Source organism: Sipha flava, unplaced genomic scaffold, assembly GCF_003268045.1.
Source record: "Sipha flava isolate LNK unplaced genomic scaffold, YSA_version1 73_pilon_pilon, whole genome shotgun sequence".
In the NCBI taxonomy this organism is placed as follows: Eukaryota; Metazoa; Arthropoda; class Insecta; order Hemiptera; family Aphididae; genus Sipha; species Sipha flava.
The window spans coordinates 3,633,761-3,647,646 of record NW_020273613.1 but is presented as its reverse complement, the minus strand read 5'-3'; the positions used below and the strand labels follow the sequence as shown (position 1 = coordinate 3,647,646).

The window sequence follows — 13,886 nt, the reverse complement described above, 5'->3', positions numbered from 1 at the left end:
GTCGACGATAATTCGCATAAGAAGAAAAAAATAATTATAACACACACGATAAAAACGAAAAATTCGGGAGTGACAATTTTGTTTTTATTACATAATACTTGTATAAGAATATAAACGATTTATAGAATTATTGCGATTATTTATATTACGGGCGTGTGTGTGTGTGTGTCTGTGATGGACTGTAGTTGATTAAGTTGACATCAATCAAAGCTGTGGCGTACAGCCGTAGCGTGGGTATTTTTGTTTTGCATAATTATGAAATCGTTGTGGCTGGTAAGCAACCACCACGATTTCGACCTGAACATAGACTTTTTGTCATTCAACATTCAAAATTTTATTGTAAAGTTTTATACCTTTAGCCTTTGGTGGTATATTCCTTGACTCAATTATAAATAAAAAATAATTAGCTATCATTTCAGTCTTATTTTGGTCCTTTGTTAAAATTTTTAGTCCGATCAAGTCCTTGAAATGTCGGACCGTGTAGAACACTAGTAAGGGATCATATGAAAAATGTAATATTAAATTTGTATTTTCATCTCTACATCGGCTTGAAAAATAGTTTTTAAATTTTTTTCATTTTTATAGAATTTGAAAATGGCAATTTAATTTTAACGAGTTACTGTAGAAAGTTTTGAAATCTAACAATCAGTTTAAATAGCTATTTTAGTTAATTTATGTTTTTAAAAGAAGAAAGGCATATACGGATTAGGTATAATGGCTAGGTGTTGTAATAAATAAGTATACATAAGTATAATATTTTTAAAATACAGAAGGTATACTAGGTACACCCGGTATTAATTTGTCACTGCGACAGTTGGCCACTGCTAAAGCCTCAAAAATGTATAAAGTTACAAGCCCACCGATGTCACCGAGAATAGGTGGAAATGATCTATTTGATACAAGTTTAATAGCCATTATTACCTGACCATGTACGCATTTCTTTTTTTCAAAACTAACATTGAACCATTTATTGGATTTTAAATTGCAACACTAAAAGTTTTCACAACAACTTGTTTCACCAAATGGCTATTTTTCAATTTAAACGAAAAACTGAAAAAATTTTTTTTTTTATTTTATATGAGAAAACGATTTAGATATTACCTTTTTCATGTGGACTCCTGATGTTAAACCAGATTAAAACCAAAATTGGGAAAACATTTAACGTGATTGTTAAGTCTCCCGATGGTAAACTATTTCAGGTGTAGTATATCCAGTACTACCTGACGGAAACATGTAAACTCTCCCGGGTCTACTTCAATACTATCAGAAGGGAGCATGTAAACTCTCCCGGGTACAATTGGACGGTTTTTAAGAGAAAGGGCTTAAGTCAATTTTTACAGCCATGTTGAATGGTAGGTAAATATCATATGGGATTTATTTATTAGTTTCTATTATTTTACTTATATTAAAAAGTACTTAAACTATTTAAACTAATAATTTAATATAATATTAAAAAAATTTATTTGTTTACATATTACGAGTATTTTATGTATCTTTTACTTACTTTTACTGTTTTTATTAAATGTACTTTAATGTCTAGGTACCTATATTACTTTTCAGTCTTATATTCAACAATATATTTTATCAATCATATTAATAACTGTAAACTGTATATTACATAAAAGATTGTATATTGAAAAATATGTTGTTTTACTTAAAAATTAATCTTATTTAACAATAATAATAAAATAATAATCTTTATACGTTTAAATTTAATTTTAAAAATTCATCGTGAGCTAATAATAAAAAAATCAAAATAAATAAAATATACATTTAAATGTTTGCAGTGTAGCCAACTCATAGTGTAGAAATAACATTTAAAACAACTTAAGAGAGTTTACACATTTCTTACAGATAACCACAATGTTAACCCGGGAAACTTTACACATTTCCTTCAGGTGAACATAATATTGACTCGGAAGAGTTCACCACCGCCCAAAATTTATTTGTACGGAGATAATTTAACAAAAACTTAAAACATACTGGGCCCCTACCTGGTGTATCCGCACATATCGTATCTAATAATATATCATGAATAACATTATTAAAATCAATAGTCTCTGTAATTGGATTTTTTTTCAAACGAATTGGATTAAAAAATTCGCCATAAAAACAAGTATTTTCACATATTTTATAGGCTCTGAATAACTAATGAACCATCTTTGTTTTGACGTGCTGTGGTATTATTTTTTTCCGAAACTCACAGTAATAAGTAATAATATTAAACAGGGGTTTTCAAACTTTTTTTTCAGCGGGTCAACTCTGAGATAAATTTGGGATCGAGGGCCAAAAATGTTTAAAGGAAGAAAGGTAATTAAATTGAAGAATAAATAAGATTTAATTCGATTTTACAAAAATGTGTATTTATTTTTTATTTTCATGATTCAAAATTAATTTTATTTAGATCCGATTAATTTACATAATGAGAAGTTTGGAACTGGTTGATAGTTTGCATCGAACTTTGTTACTCCAATTAACAGCGTACCTTATAAATGTTCGTTGTTTAAGTAATTTTATATTTAGATTTGCCGTAATTCATTTTTGAAAACGTCTGTTCACATAAGTAAATGGAACTAATGATTAAAATCGTTTCACACTCAAAATTTTTCAGGTTAGAAATAATATTGACAAGATATCAGTAAACTTGGTGAGTCAGTCTGAAAACTTGACGGGCCGTGGGTTGGATATCCCCTGATATTAAATTATACGCCTACTCCAGTGATACGACCTGTACGCGCGCTAATATGTACGGTACGGCAGTTCTGACAATACTTTACATAAAGGTAAGCTACGAATTACCGTTATTTTTGGTTTAGTTATACACCAAACATTTATTTACACACATTTATAAAATTATAAATATTTATTTATTCGTGTACACGTACACGACGCATAATATAAGTGTACCGAGGAATAGCGGTTCTTTGAGAGCATTGATAAATTGCGTTCATCGGTCCGCGTAATTCAGATGTAATTCACTAACAAGAAACACATACATACACTTGCTTATGTATATGTGAGTATATGTGAGTGTGTGTATGCAAGCGTGTGTTTGTGTCGAAACTAACGAAATTTGCACATCTTTAATAATGTTAAAAACGAAAATCGCACACTCGAATGCGAATTAAACTAAATAACGTCAGAACAGTACGCGCGTAGGGTTGTTACAGTACGCCACGCGTCCTGACAAATTATTGGTTCAGCAAATTGTGTACAAAGTTTTAAAGATCAAACGTATGCTGATGAAACAACGATTCAAACAAGAATATAAAAGAAAATAGAATAATGTTCACAGGGTCGAATCGAGGTAACGTAAGTTACATTACGTTACGTAACGTATAATACACTATCGGGGCTCGGGTAAAGGGGAACAAGTGTCCATTTTAAGGAATTATCTTTTTTTCATAACATGTTATTTTAGATTACTTTAATCAATATCGATTGAAATCAGTAAGCCCGGAAATAATTTAACAAAAAACTTTCATACTTATGTATTATTCACATATTCTATATGAATAACATCAATGATGTTAATAATACATTGAGTACCGGGTAAAAAGGTTTATGTCAAAAAAATGTTGCATAAATACTATAATTCATGCGCAAAAAAAAATATGCCCAAATCAATTTACCGCTTTAAAATGACAACTCATTGTTGGACTTAAGAATCCGAAGTTAATGAAATATTTTATGTTTCATAGAAACACATGTTCGAAGGATCATTTGTAGAATATCAAAAATATCAAGGGAATCAATCAATAATTGGAAATGTTGAACATTGTTGACATTTTTTTAACTTTGACTAAACAGTGTTTTGCACTTATCCTCTTTTAGTCGGGCACCGTGCTGTTATTGTTATTATTCATTAACAGGTGTCTATAAGACGTGTACACAAGAGTTGATTACGTATTCGATTTCAAACGAAGGAAGAACAATAATGCGTGATGCACGTTAAACTTATCTACCCCATACTGCACGATATAACTGCAGTATAACAAATATATTATTTTCGCTGCTAGTAAATATTAGCGGGTTAACATAACATTATATGCAAACGCGAACAATATTATGCACTGCAGACGCATTTAAATCGTACACCAGGGTTAAGGATTCCGTCACGACTACATACCTGTTTATGTACGTACGACGTCCCAAATGTATTATAAAAATTAACGTTTTAATTTTTTCCCCGTTGTAAATTATATTTTATATCGCAAGTATGACCCACAATATTATACACGAAACTCGAACAAATACGCGTTATCAGTATGGCACAACACATGGCAAACGAAATTAGTTAATTCCTGTCAGTGCTCGCCATCGGGTACCACCACATTATTATTGTCGTGTAATTGGATAAATTTACCCCCAACAACATAGGACCATGCTGAGTACTGACCATAATATAAAAAGAAAAAACCATTTATAATATAATACATTATATCATATATTTATAATATATAATGACTGACATGATGAATAATAATGATTATGGATAGGCCGATACCACTTCTTACTAATACTCGATATTTCGATGCATGCAATCGATATAAAACCGATAATCGATGTCTAAATATATAGTTAAAAATTCACTTTTTCGAAAAAAAAAAAAACCATGGACAGATATTGAAGTTAATCCGATACCATAAACTGATGACTGATATTACCTATGCAATCATAGGTTTGTATTTGTAAATATGTAGTTTTATTTGCAATGATAAAGACATAGTATTTAACAAATATCTAAAGAATAAACAAAAAAATATACAAATGAATAACTAAAAATTGCTTACTTATTAGACATTTTACAGTTTTCATTAGTTTGAAATGTTTTAAACAAAAATATAAATAAAAATACATTTAAACGGTTTTTTTTAAGTTTAAACAATAAAATTAAAATTATAAATAATAATAAATAATAATGCTCGTTTTAAGTTTTAACAAATTAATAAATTTTAAAAAAAAATCAAAAGAATTTAATAAAATGTAAAATACTCAACTAATTGATTGAAAAATAACTAATAATTAATCATAATAGTTTGAACAAATATGAAATTTAAAATTAAATTGAAAGAAAACAAAATATAGATTTCGTTCTGTACGTTTAATATTTTTCGAGAGAAATATTACTAACAATAATAAACTATTTGTACTATTCATATTTTGTGATAATAATATATTATTTTAGGCCTATAGTTCTTTTTTTTTTTTTGCGGTATCGATTCAAAGATTGGTTTTGAAAAAAAACCGTTACCGATATATTCGATATGGTAACGGATATATTTGTACAGGTTCTAGAATCGGTTCACCTCTAATGATACTTGTAAATTGCCCGTTCGAACAATAGTCCAATAATTTGCATGCGTAACCGTTAATATATGCAGTTTATCATCTACGGTTTTATTACGTTTGCACACGAATCGATATCAGACGGTCTATCGTTTGTTTCAGAGGTTAATTTCAAAACAGTCACCCCGAAATAAGACGACCCAGTGCCGCATTAGCGAATAAAAGTTCACGATCATTTTGATCGAAACGATAATAACAATATTAATAATAATAATATAAGTTTTATCGCATTGTTCAGGAGAAAGAGTGAAAAATAGAGGATACCAGGGGAGGGGGAGTATAAAAGACTTTGTTCGTGGAGCACCGACAACCGCGAGTATTATTCTTTTCGGTTGTCCACCTCTTCACCAACACCCTTCTCTTCATCCAACGCAAACAAATCAATATAATACATATATAAATTGCAATTAAAATATTATTACCTATATATCTTTAGGGGTGTCGCGAAATCCACGCGATAACGCGCGCGCGTTTGAATGATAAACTTTTGCGTACGGCCGGCTACCTAAACTTTATATATATATTTATATATATATAGTACATTTGAATATTATAATATATATATATAAAAGTAAACAATGTATACAGCTGCGTATGATGGCAAATCGCATGAGTTATAATACGATTTCATAAAAGTTTTGTCGATGTGCGGAACTAAAAAGCAGAGTGAGATTAGTGAAAAAAAGAAGGAAAAATCAAGGCCAGAGATTATCACCCGGACGACGTAATTAACTACATGTGCCTATACGAATACAGACAGTGTAATATAATATATGCAACACTGGGAACAATATCATTTCAGATCCGGAAGTCTGATGAGAAACTATATGTGTTAATTTTCGCCCATTATCAAATGGTGCACGACGTATAAAAACCCGTTGAAATGTTTACATGTATATATATGCTTCATATATTTTTCTTTCTTACACCCCACACCCCCCCCTCCGTCGTAGTTCTCTTTTCGTGATTTTCAATACGCATTATAATATTAATATAATGCGCCCAGAAACTATTATAATAATGACTTATTCGGTGTTTCGGCGGGGTACGCGACAAGTTAATTGTACGGTTTTCAGCACGGAAAAACAAATACTGGGGAAAAAACGCAAGAGCAAACACGCAAGCCGCACCCGATCGGATAGTCCATAATTTCTACTTTTTTTCTCTCACAAAGGGTCACCTAAAAAAAATTATCTGAAAACACAATAGGTAGTGAAGAGATATTATAATGTGCCGGAGTTCGGTTCGCTTTGAAGCAATAGAATGATTGGTGCGTAAAACGAAAATATACCGAGTTGTATTATCAATATACACATAAGCATGCAATGTGTTCATTATTATAATTATTAGTTCGAGGACTTTGTACTGATATGGGGTTTTTTTGGAAAATGAAAGGCAGTACCCAGATATCTCAGACTAAATTTTAACTAAGTCCAACTTAAAGTCAAAAATCGTAATATATAATATCTTCGATATTGTTCAATACTTATCTGCAAGGCTGAGCAAGTTTATACTTTATAACTCAGTTAAGATAAGTTAATTGAGTTCATGTCGAATGAAGTTAACAATAAAGTTAATTCATATAAGAATTACATAAATTAAGTTAAAAAATATCATTAACTTCAATCAATAAATAAATAAATTAGAAAAATAAATTATTTAATTAAGCGCTGATATAAGTGATATATATGTGGTACAATTCTCAATTAATATTAATGATAATGAAAATGCATAAAAATCTTATTGAAGAATATTATCTATTTAGTCCTAATTAGAATAGAAAAATATAGATTTCTTCATTGGGATTGTTTTTAAGCTCTCAAATGTCAGATTTACGGTAATTTATATAACGTTTTTTTTTTTTATTGTTCATTTTTCATACAAATTACATATGACAAATATAATTTAAAATAAGTATTCTTTTTAATGTTCAATAATATTAATATATTAGTATTATTATTATAATATAAGATCTCAGGTGTTCCATTTTGATGTCGAATAACACCGTCACTTTTCGCGCGTGCGCAAAAATATTATTAATAGTTTTTTATTTCAATTCCATTGAAATACGTAGTCATACGTGCACTTTCCTACAGAAAACGCAACTACGTGTTGCACGGGAAACCTTTCTATTCTGTTGATCGTTGGAATTCAGATTTATATTAGACTAGGCACAAAAGTCGAAACCAGTGGCGTATCTGTGAAACATTTTTGGGGGAAGGGGCATAAATTAACTTCACCATTTTTTATGGTTATAATATAATCTGAAACGTTATTATAAATTATTACTAAATACTTAAAAAATGAATCCTATAACAAAATCTAAATTTCTTTTTTTTAATACCAGCAAATAAATCAATAGCTTCGTCAACTTCAACTGTTCTGTGTCTATGGATATTAAACAAAGCTAACCCAACCAAGCGTTTTTCATTCATGTTTGACCTTAACCAAGTTTTTAATCTATGTTTAAAAGTACAAAGCAATACAAATTAAAATAAAATATAACCATACATGATGCTAAATCATATAACTGAATCTACAAAAGTTATATTATTAATTAGTATTCATGAAATATTGAAATAAGTAAAAGCAAACCTTCTTAATGTTGAGAAACTACGCTCAGTAAAAGCTACAGAAACAGGCAAATGTAGTAATACGGAAAAAGGATTAAACATGGGATGAACTTTAAGAGTTCTAAAAGTGAATTTCTTTAATTCTTACCTTTATTTCACTTCTTGTACAACATATAGATTTTTAATTGACAAATATTTTAAAATAATTAAACGCACTTAGAAATATTTAAAATTCAGATACGATTGACAAATTTCGTCAATACTCCGCAGGCGTACAAATGAAAACGTGTTGTTTCTCTTCGTATGGTGACCAGTAGTCGATCGACGCTCTTGCTGGTGAGACAGGCCTATTTATGCCCTTTGGAGTATTGACAAGATTGCCCTTCTTACCGTCATTTATTGATAATTATTATAATTGTTTTACAATTTTAGAAAATTTCCTAATACTAATAATGTAATATTTATGGTGTTATCTTTTGACATTTGTTTGATTATTTTGTGTGATGTTAGCCGACATCAATTAGGAATATGGAGGTGATTTTGATATAAATGAAATGTATTTATTAAATAATGATAATGTAACTATCCGATAGTTTATTGATGCCACTTTAGATAATTATTTATTTTTGATAGAGTTGTTATTATATTAAATGTCAAAAGATATTAATATATAGTTAAAATTAATTAAATTTACTAATTACTAATACTAATATACATGTGAATAATATCACTAATGTTATGTTTCACAATATTATAACACAAGAAAGCAATAATATGTAGTATTTTCTTAATATTTGGATACAATATTTCATTACATTGCTCTATAGATGCTAATGCATCAGTAAGAACAACTCCATCTGTACATTATAATAATACAATTTTGTTTCAATACATTTTTAGTTGTTAGACCCTAAAATAAAATTAGATTACATTACCTTCATTTTTTATTCTGTTCCATTTTTCTCTCCATAGTTCTATTTCTGATTTCAATTGTAACTCTTCTAATGCTTCATCATCAAATTTATGTGTTATAATAGTTTCTGTGACTATCAGTCATCTTGTCATCAATATAATTTATATGTTTTGGAATAAGTTGAATTAATATCATTAATGTCTTGTTTTTTTGTTTAAAAATCTTGATTTTAAGTCTTCTAATACATTGTCTAATAACGGTATAAATGCAGATAAATGGTAATTAGGGTGATTAGTTTGGTATTTAGATAGTCTTGGAGTTTTTATTTCAATGTCAAGATCTTTTATCAATAAACTGCTGTCTTCGAATAATTTTAAGAAATTTTAAGTTTAGGTTCATGTATGGTATTTCCAGCGTCTTCTCGAATCCTTTTTTTTCTATCTTCACTAGAATCTAATATTACATTCATGACAGTTGATAAATGAGATAAAATTTTTTTGCACTACACCATTATTAATATATTGCAATATAAAATAAATCTGAGAGACATTACTGATATTAGTTGTTTCATCAAATAATGTACTATAAAATTTGGAATCATTTACATCTTTTAAAATTTGTATTGTAATAATTTGTTTAAAACATTTAATCAGGTCATTTTGAACCCCTGGACTAATATATGTTGATTTTAATTTAGATTTTAAATGTTTTTCTAATGTAGAGTAACCACCAAGTACTCTATATTTGATTAGCTCATGAAAATTGCCTCTATTTACAATGGAATCATTATTATCTAAAATATTTCCCTTTTCACGGTGGCCTCTAAATGGAATATTCTGACGACCGAGGAATAAAATTGATTCTATGATTGGTTTTAGTCTTTTTCGGTTTTCGATTACCTGACTCAGCCTTTCATTATTTATTAAATTAATAATTTCTTTTTGGGATTATTAAGAATCTTCAAAAAGTCATCCACAATTTGAATAGCAGTAATATGATATTTATTATTGCTATGTACCTCCAAGTCTCCATCCTTCCCAGTTAAATTTGAAAATTTAATTACAGGTTCTTTCGTAATTTTTTTCAAAGATATCATGTTATACCTTCCTCTTTTATTGCTAAATAAAACGCAATATTTGCAGAACAAACCGGATTTAATACAAGAATAAATTAGCCATTTGTTTTGTTCAAAATAATTTTTTCTTAATGATCTTTTCACACTTTTACTATTTTTAATATTCACAGTAAATGGATATATAAAGTCATCAGAAGGTATATTATCCATATTAATTATTTTTACTTTAATATTATCAGATAATGTACGACCCGGTGTTCTTAAATGTTAACAATGTCCATGTTGTATGTGTCATCACAAACTGGACTGTTACAAGTAATTTTACTTACTTTAGTAGATTCATAATATTGTGACATTGTAGTTAATTCAATTGGAATAATATTATTTGAATTGAAATATTGTGAATCAGATCTATGACATTTTTTCATGATGGGTCCAGTATTGTCATTACAAAAACGTTTTTCACCTTTTTTTTTGATACCCATTAGATCAATCGTGTCTGAATATCTGATTTAGATATCATGAATAATATTTAACCTAAAATAAACGAAAAAAACAATAAACTTCGTTGAAAACGTAGATAGGATACAATAATATATGTAATGATAACTGATAACGTCCTCATGTTGATGGGAAGTGCTAAATGTTTGGAAACTAAATTTATTGGAACTCTAAAAGTATGGAAAATAAAATTAAAGAATGTCAAATCACCGTATATACTAAGATATATTTGTATATATTTATGAAAATATTTTTTTGGAAATCAAAAATATAATTGAATGTAAAAAAGATTTGTTAGAAAATAATTGATGGGAAAATAAATTATTGGAAACCTAAAATCATGGAAGATATTATACACTCTCCTTAATATGGACTATTTCCACCCCCAGGGGGGGTATGGAGGTCAACCTCAACTCAGAGGTCCATATAACCATATAGGACATAAGGATCTCGAGTTTAGTGACTATAGTCGGCTGGCGTAGGGAGCGACTACTTGTCAGTTGTCATACTCTAACAAAATAATAATTGTATATAGACTTGAAATTAAATTAAAATGTATTAACTTTATTACATAGTCTTTTGTTCAATTTGAAAAAAAATCAATCTGATAAAAAATTTAACTCTAGTATTTTTAGTTTTCTAATATATTGGATTTCCGCACTTTTAACATTCCATATTTTATCCATACACAATTTTAGGTTTCTATGGTATTATCTTTCTCCGTCTTTAGTGTTCTATTTTAAAGCGTTCCTGAATTTTATAATTCATCCATTAATATTTTCCATAAGATTAGTAATTCAATTTTTCTTATTCCTTACTTTTATTTACTATGGAATTATTATCATTTAATTTAAATTCAATTACAATTATATTTTTATTAAATTATTTTCAATCAAATATTTTTCCAGTCGTTTATTTTCGGAACTTTTTTTTCAGTGAAATTATTTTCCAACACTATATGATCCCATGTTGATCATTTGATATCGATGGTAACCACATTATAAAATAGTGACTATAAGTGACCATCATTCCTAACCCCAATTTGGTCGAATATTAATATTTTATATTACATTGATAAGTAATATCAATAACTTTTGGTATCAAACACGATTATATTATTATAATAATAATAATATTATTACAATCAGTGAAAATTAAAAATATTTATAATTTACATTATTTAAGCTGAACAATTAATTTGCATTATGGCATCAAAAAACTTCTCAGGGAGGGGGAAAATGCTCCTGTTGCCCCCCCCCCCCCATAGGTACGCCACTGGTCGAAACGGAGTACAGGTCAAATACGTGGTCTGCAATCTGGTTGGTTACCTGTATTCAACAATCGTTGTTTTTAAAAAAATAAAAATAATTAATATAATATGTTTAATTTCTTAGAGGGGCATGGACCAATTGCGCCTTAAACAGAATTTTTATACTAGGGTCAATATATCAATTGCGCTTGTATTCAAATTATTTTATTCTAATTGCCATGCTAAAATTAATATTTAAAAAATTATTATTATTGTTAAAACATGCAAAATACAAATATTATGATTACCATAAACTCAAAATCGTATTACTTTATGTCTTATGTTTTAATATATTTTATAACAGTGTATTATTATATATATTAATATAGGGAATTTTATGAAACGTTATTATTACTACGCACATATTTTAATCACGAAAGTATGCATTTGAGTGATGGACGAAAAACAAGTTTTCATTATTATCGGATATATTTTATCAGTCTTATTGTTTCGTTGCACACAATATATACTGAAAATAAAAGAACACATTGATGATACCCAATATAAATATAAATCATATTGATAGGTACCCAATACTTATGTCTTATTAGTCGTTTAGTATTAGTTTGAGTTGTTTGACGTTACAATATGGATCGTTTTACAAAAGCTTTTAGTGAAAAAAGTAAACAGTTATTAGTTCTTGATGAGTTTCAGTTTCGAAAATGTACTATCTCAAAAAATGGAATAAAATGGAGATGTACAATTAAATCGTGTACTTCGAATTTTTTATGTGATGTAAGTGAAACGGTGCTTTTAAAATCTAATTTTGATCATAACCACGAAGCAAGTTCAAATATTAATAGACAAATTGTTGCTAATTCATTAAAAAGAAAAGCAACAAATTAAGTTACAACACGACCACTAAAATTAATTAGAAATGAAGTGCAATCAAGTGCGTTAGATTTGACATTAAACAATATGCATTCTATACGACGAAGCGTTTATCGTACTCGTAGAAAAACGCTACCTTTACCGAAAAATGTTACCGAAGTGCATACAGCTTTAATTAATTTGAATACGAATAGATACAAGGGTGAGAATTTATTGCTTATAAACGACAATATGTTAAATATAATATGTTTTTCTACAAAATCAAATTTACAATTTTTATGTAGTTGTGACAAAATATTTGTCGATGGAACATTTGAATTTTGTTCTAAATATTTTTACCAACTTTTTACGATACACGGTTTGAAAAAATGGGCACTATATTCCACTTATATTTTCTTTATTGCTAAATAAACTATCAATTACATACGAATATTTATTTCGAGTTTTAATTAGTAAATGTGCAACATTCAATCTTGATTTTAATCCAAAAACAGTCGTTGCCGATTTCGAACAAGGTATACATTTTGCAGTTAAACAAGTCTGGCCTTCAATACTTCTAGTGGGGTGTCGATTTCATTTATCACAAGCTTGATGGAGGAATATTCAAAGTTGTGGACTACAAACAGAGTATAAAACCCTAATTCAGAAGTAGAAAAATAGCTACATTTAATTTTTGGTTTATCACTTTTTTCACACGAAGAAGTGGAGGATGTGTTTGTAGAAGAAATAATGATTCAACCAATTAATTCAAATGTAACCAAATTCACTGATTATCTTATTGAAAACTATATATCATCTAATTCTAAATTTCCTCCGAAACTGTGGGCGTCCAATTCAATAAGTTGTGAACGTACAACTAATGCGTGTGAAGCTTTTCACGCTTCATTTTCTACAAACTTTTATTCTCACCATCCAAATATTTTTACCTTTTTAAAAGTTATTATTGAAACGCAGACTAGCACGTATATTGCAATAAATAGTATAGAACAAGAAAAATATATTTTCAATAGAGCATATTTAAAAAAAAAAATTAATAATTAATTCTTATATCGATAAATATAAATCTGGCAAAATTAATAGAAACGAATTTTTAAAAATTGTGTGTTATCATTATTGTAAAAATGATAACAATCAACAATGACAATCAACTTGTGACCAGTTAATGTATCCACCTATTAATTTATTTGTAGATATTATATATATTTTTTAAATCAGCATATTATTATTATTATACTTCGTGGTGACCAAATTAATTATTTTAATGTAATTGCAAACTTGTGACTGGTTAGTGTACCTATTCATTTATTTGTATTATACTTTTTTTAAATCAGCATA

The 13,886-nt window shown here is 28.3% G+C and overlaps 1 pseudogene; it reads right to left on the bottom strand.

Annotated features, from left to right (window-relative positions):
- Positions 1-7,804: 7,804 nt before the first annotated feature.
- On the bottom strand, positions 7,805-9,303 carry LOC112692369 (annotated as a pseudogene).
- Between the last annotated feature and the right edge of the window lie 4,583 nt (positions 9,304-13,886).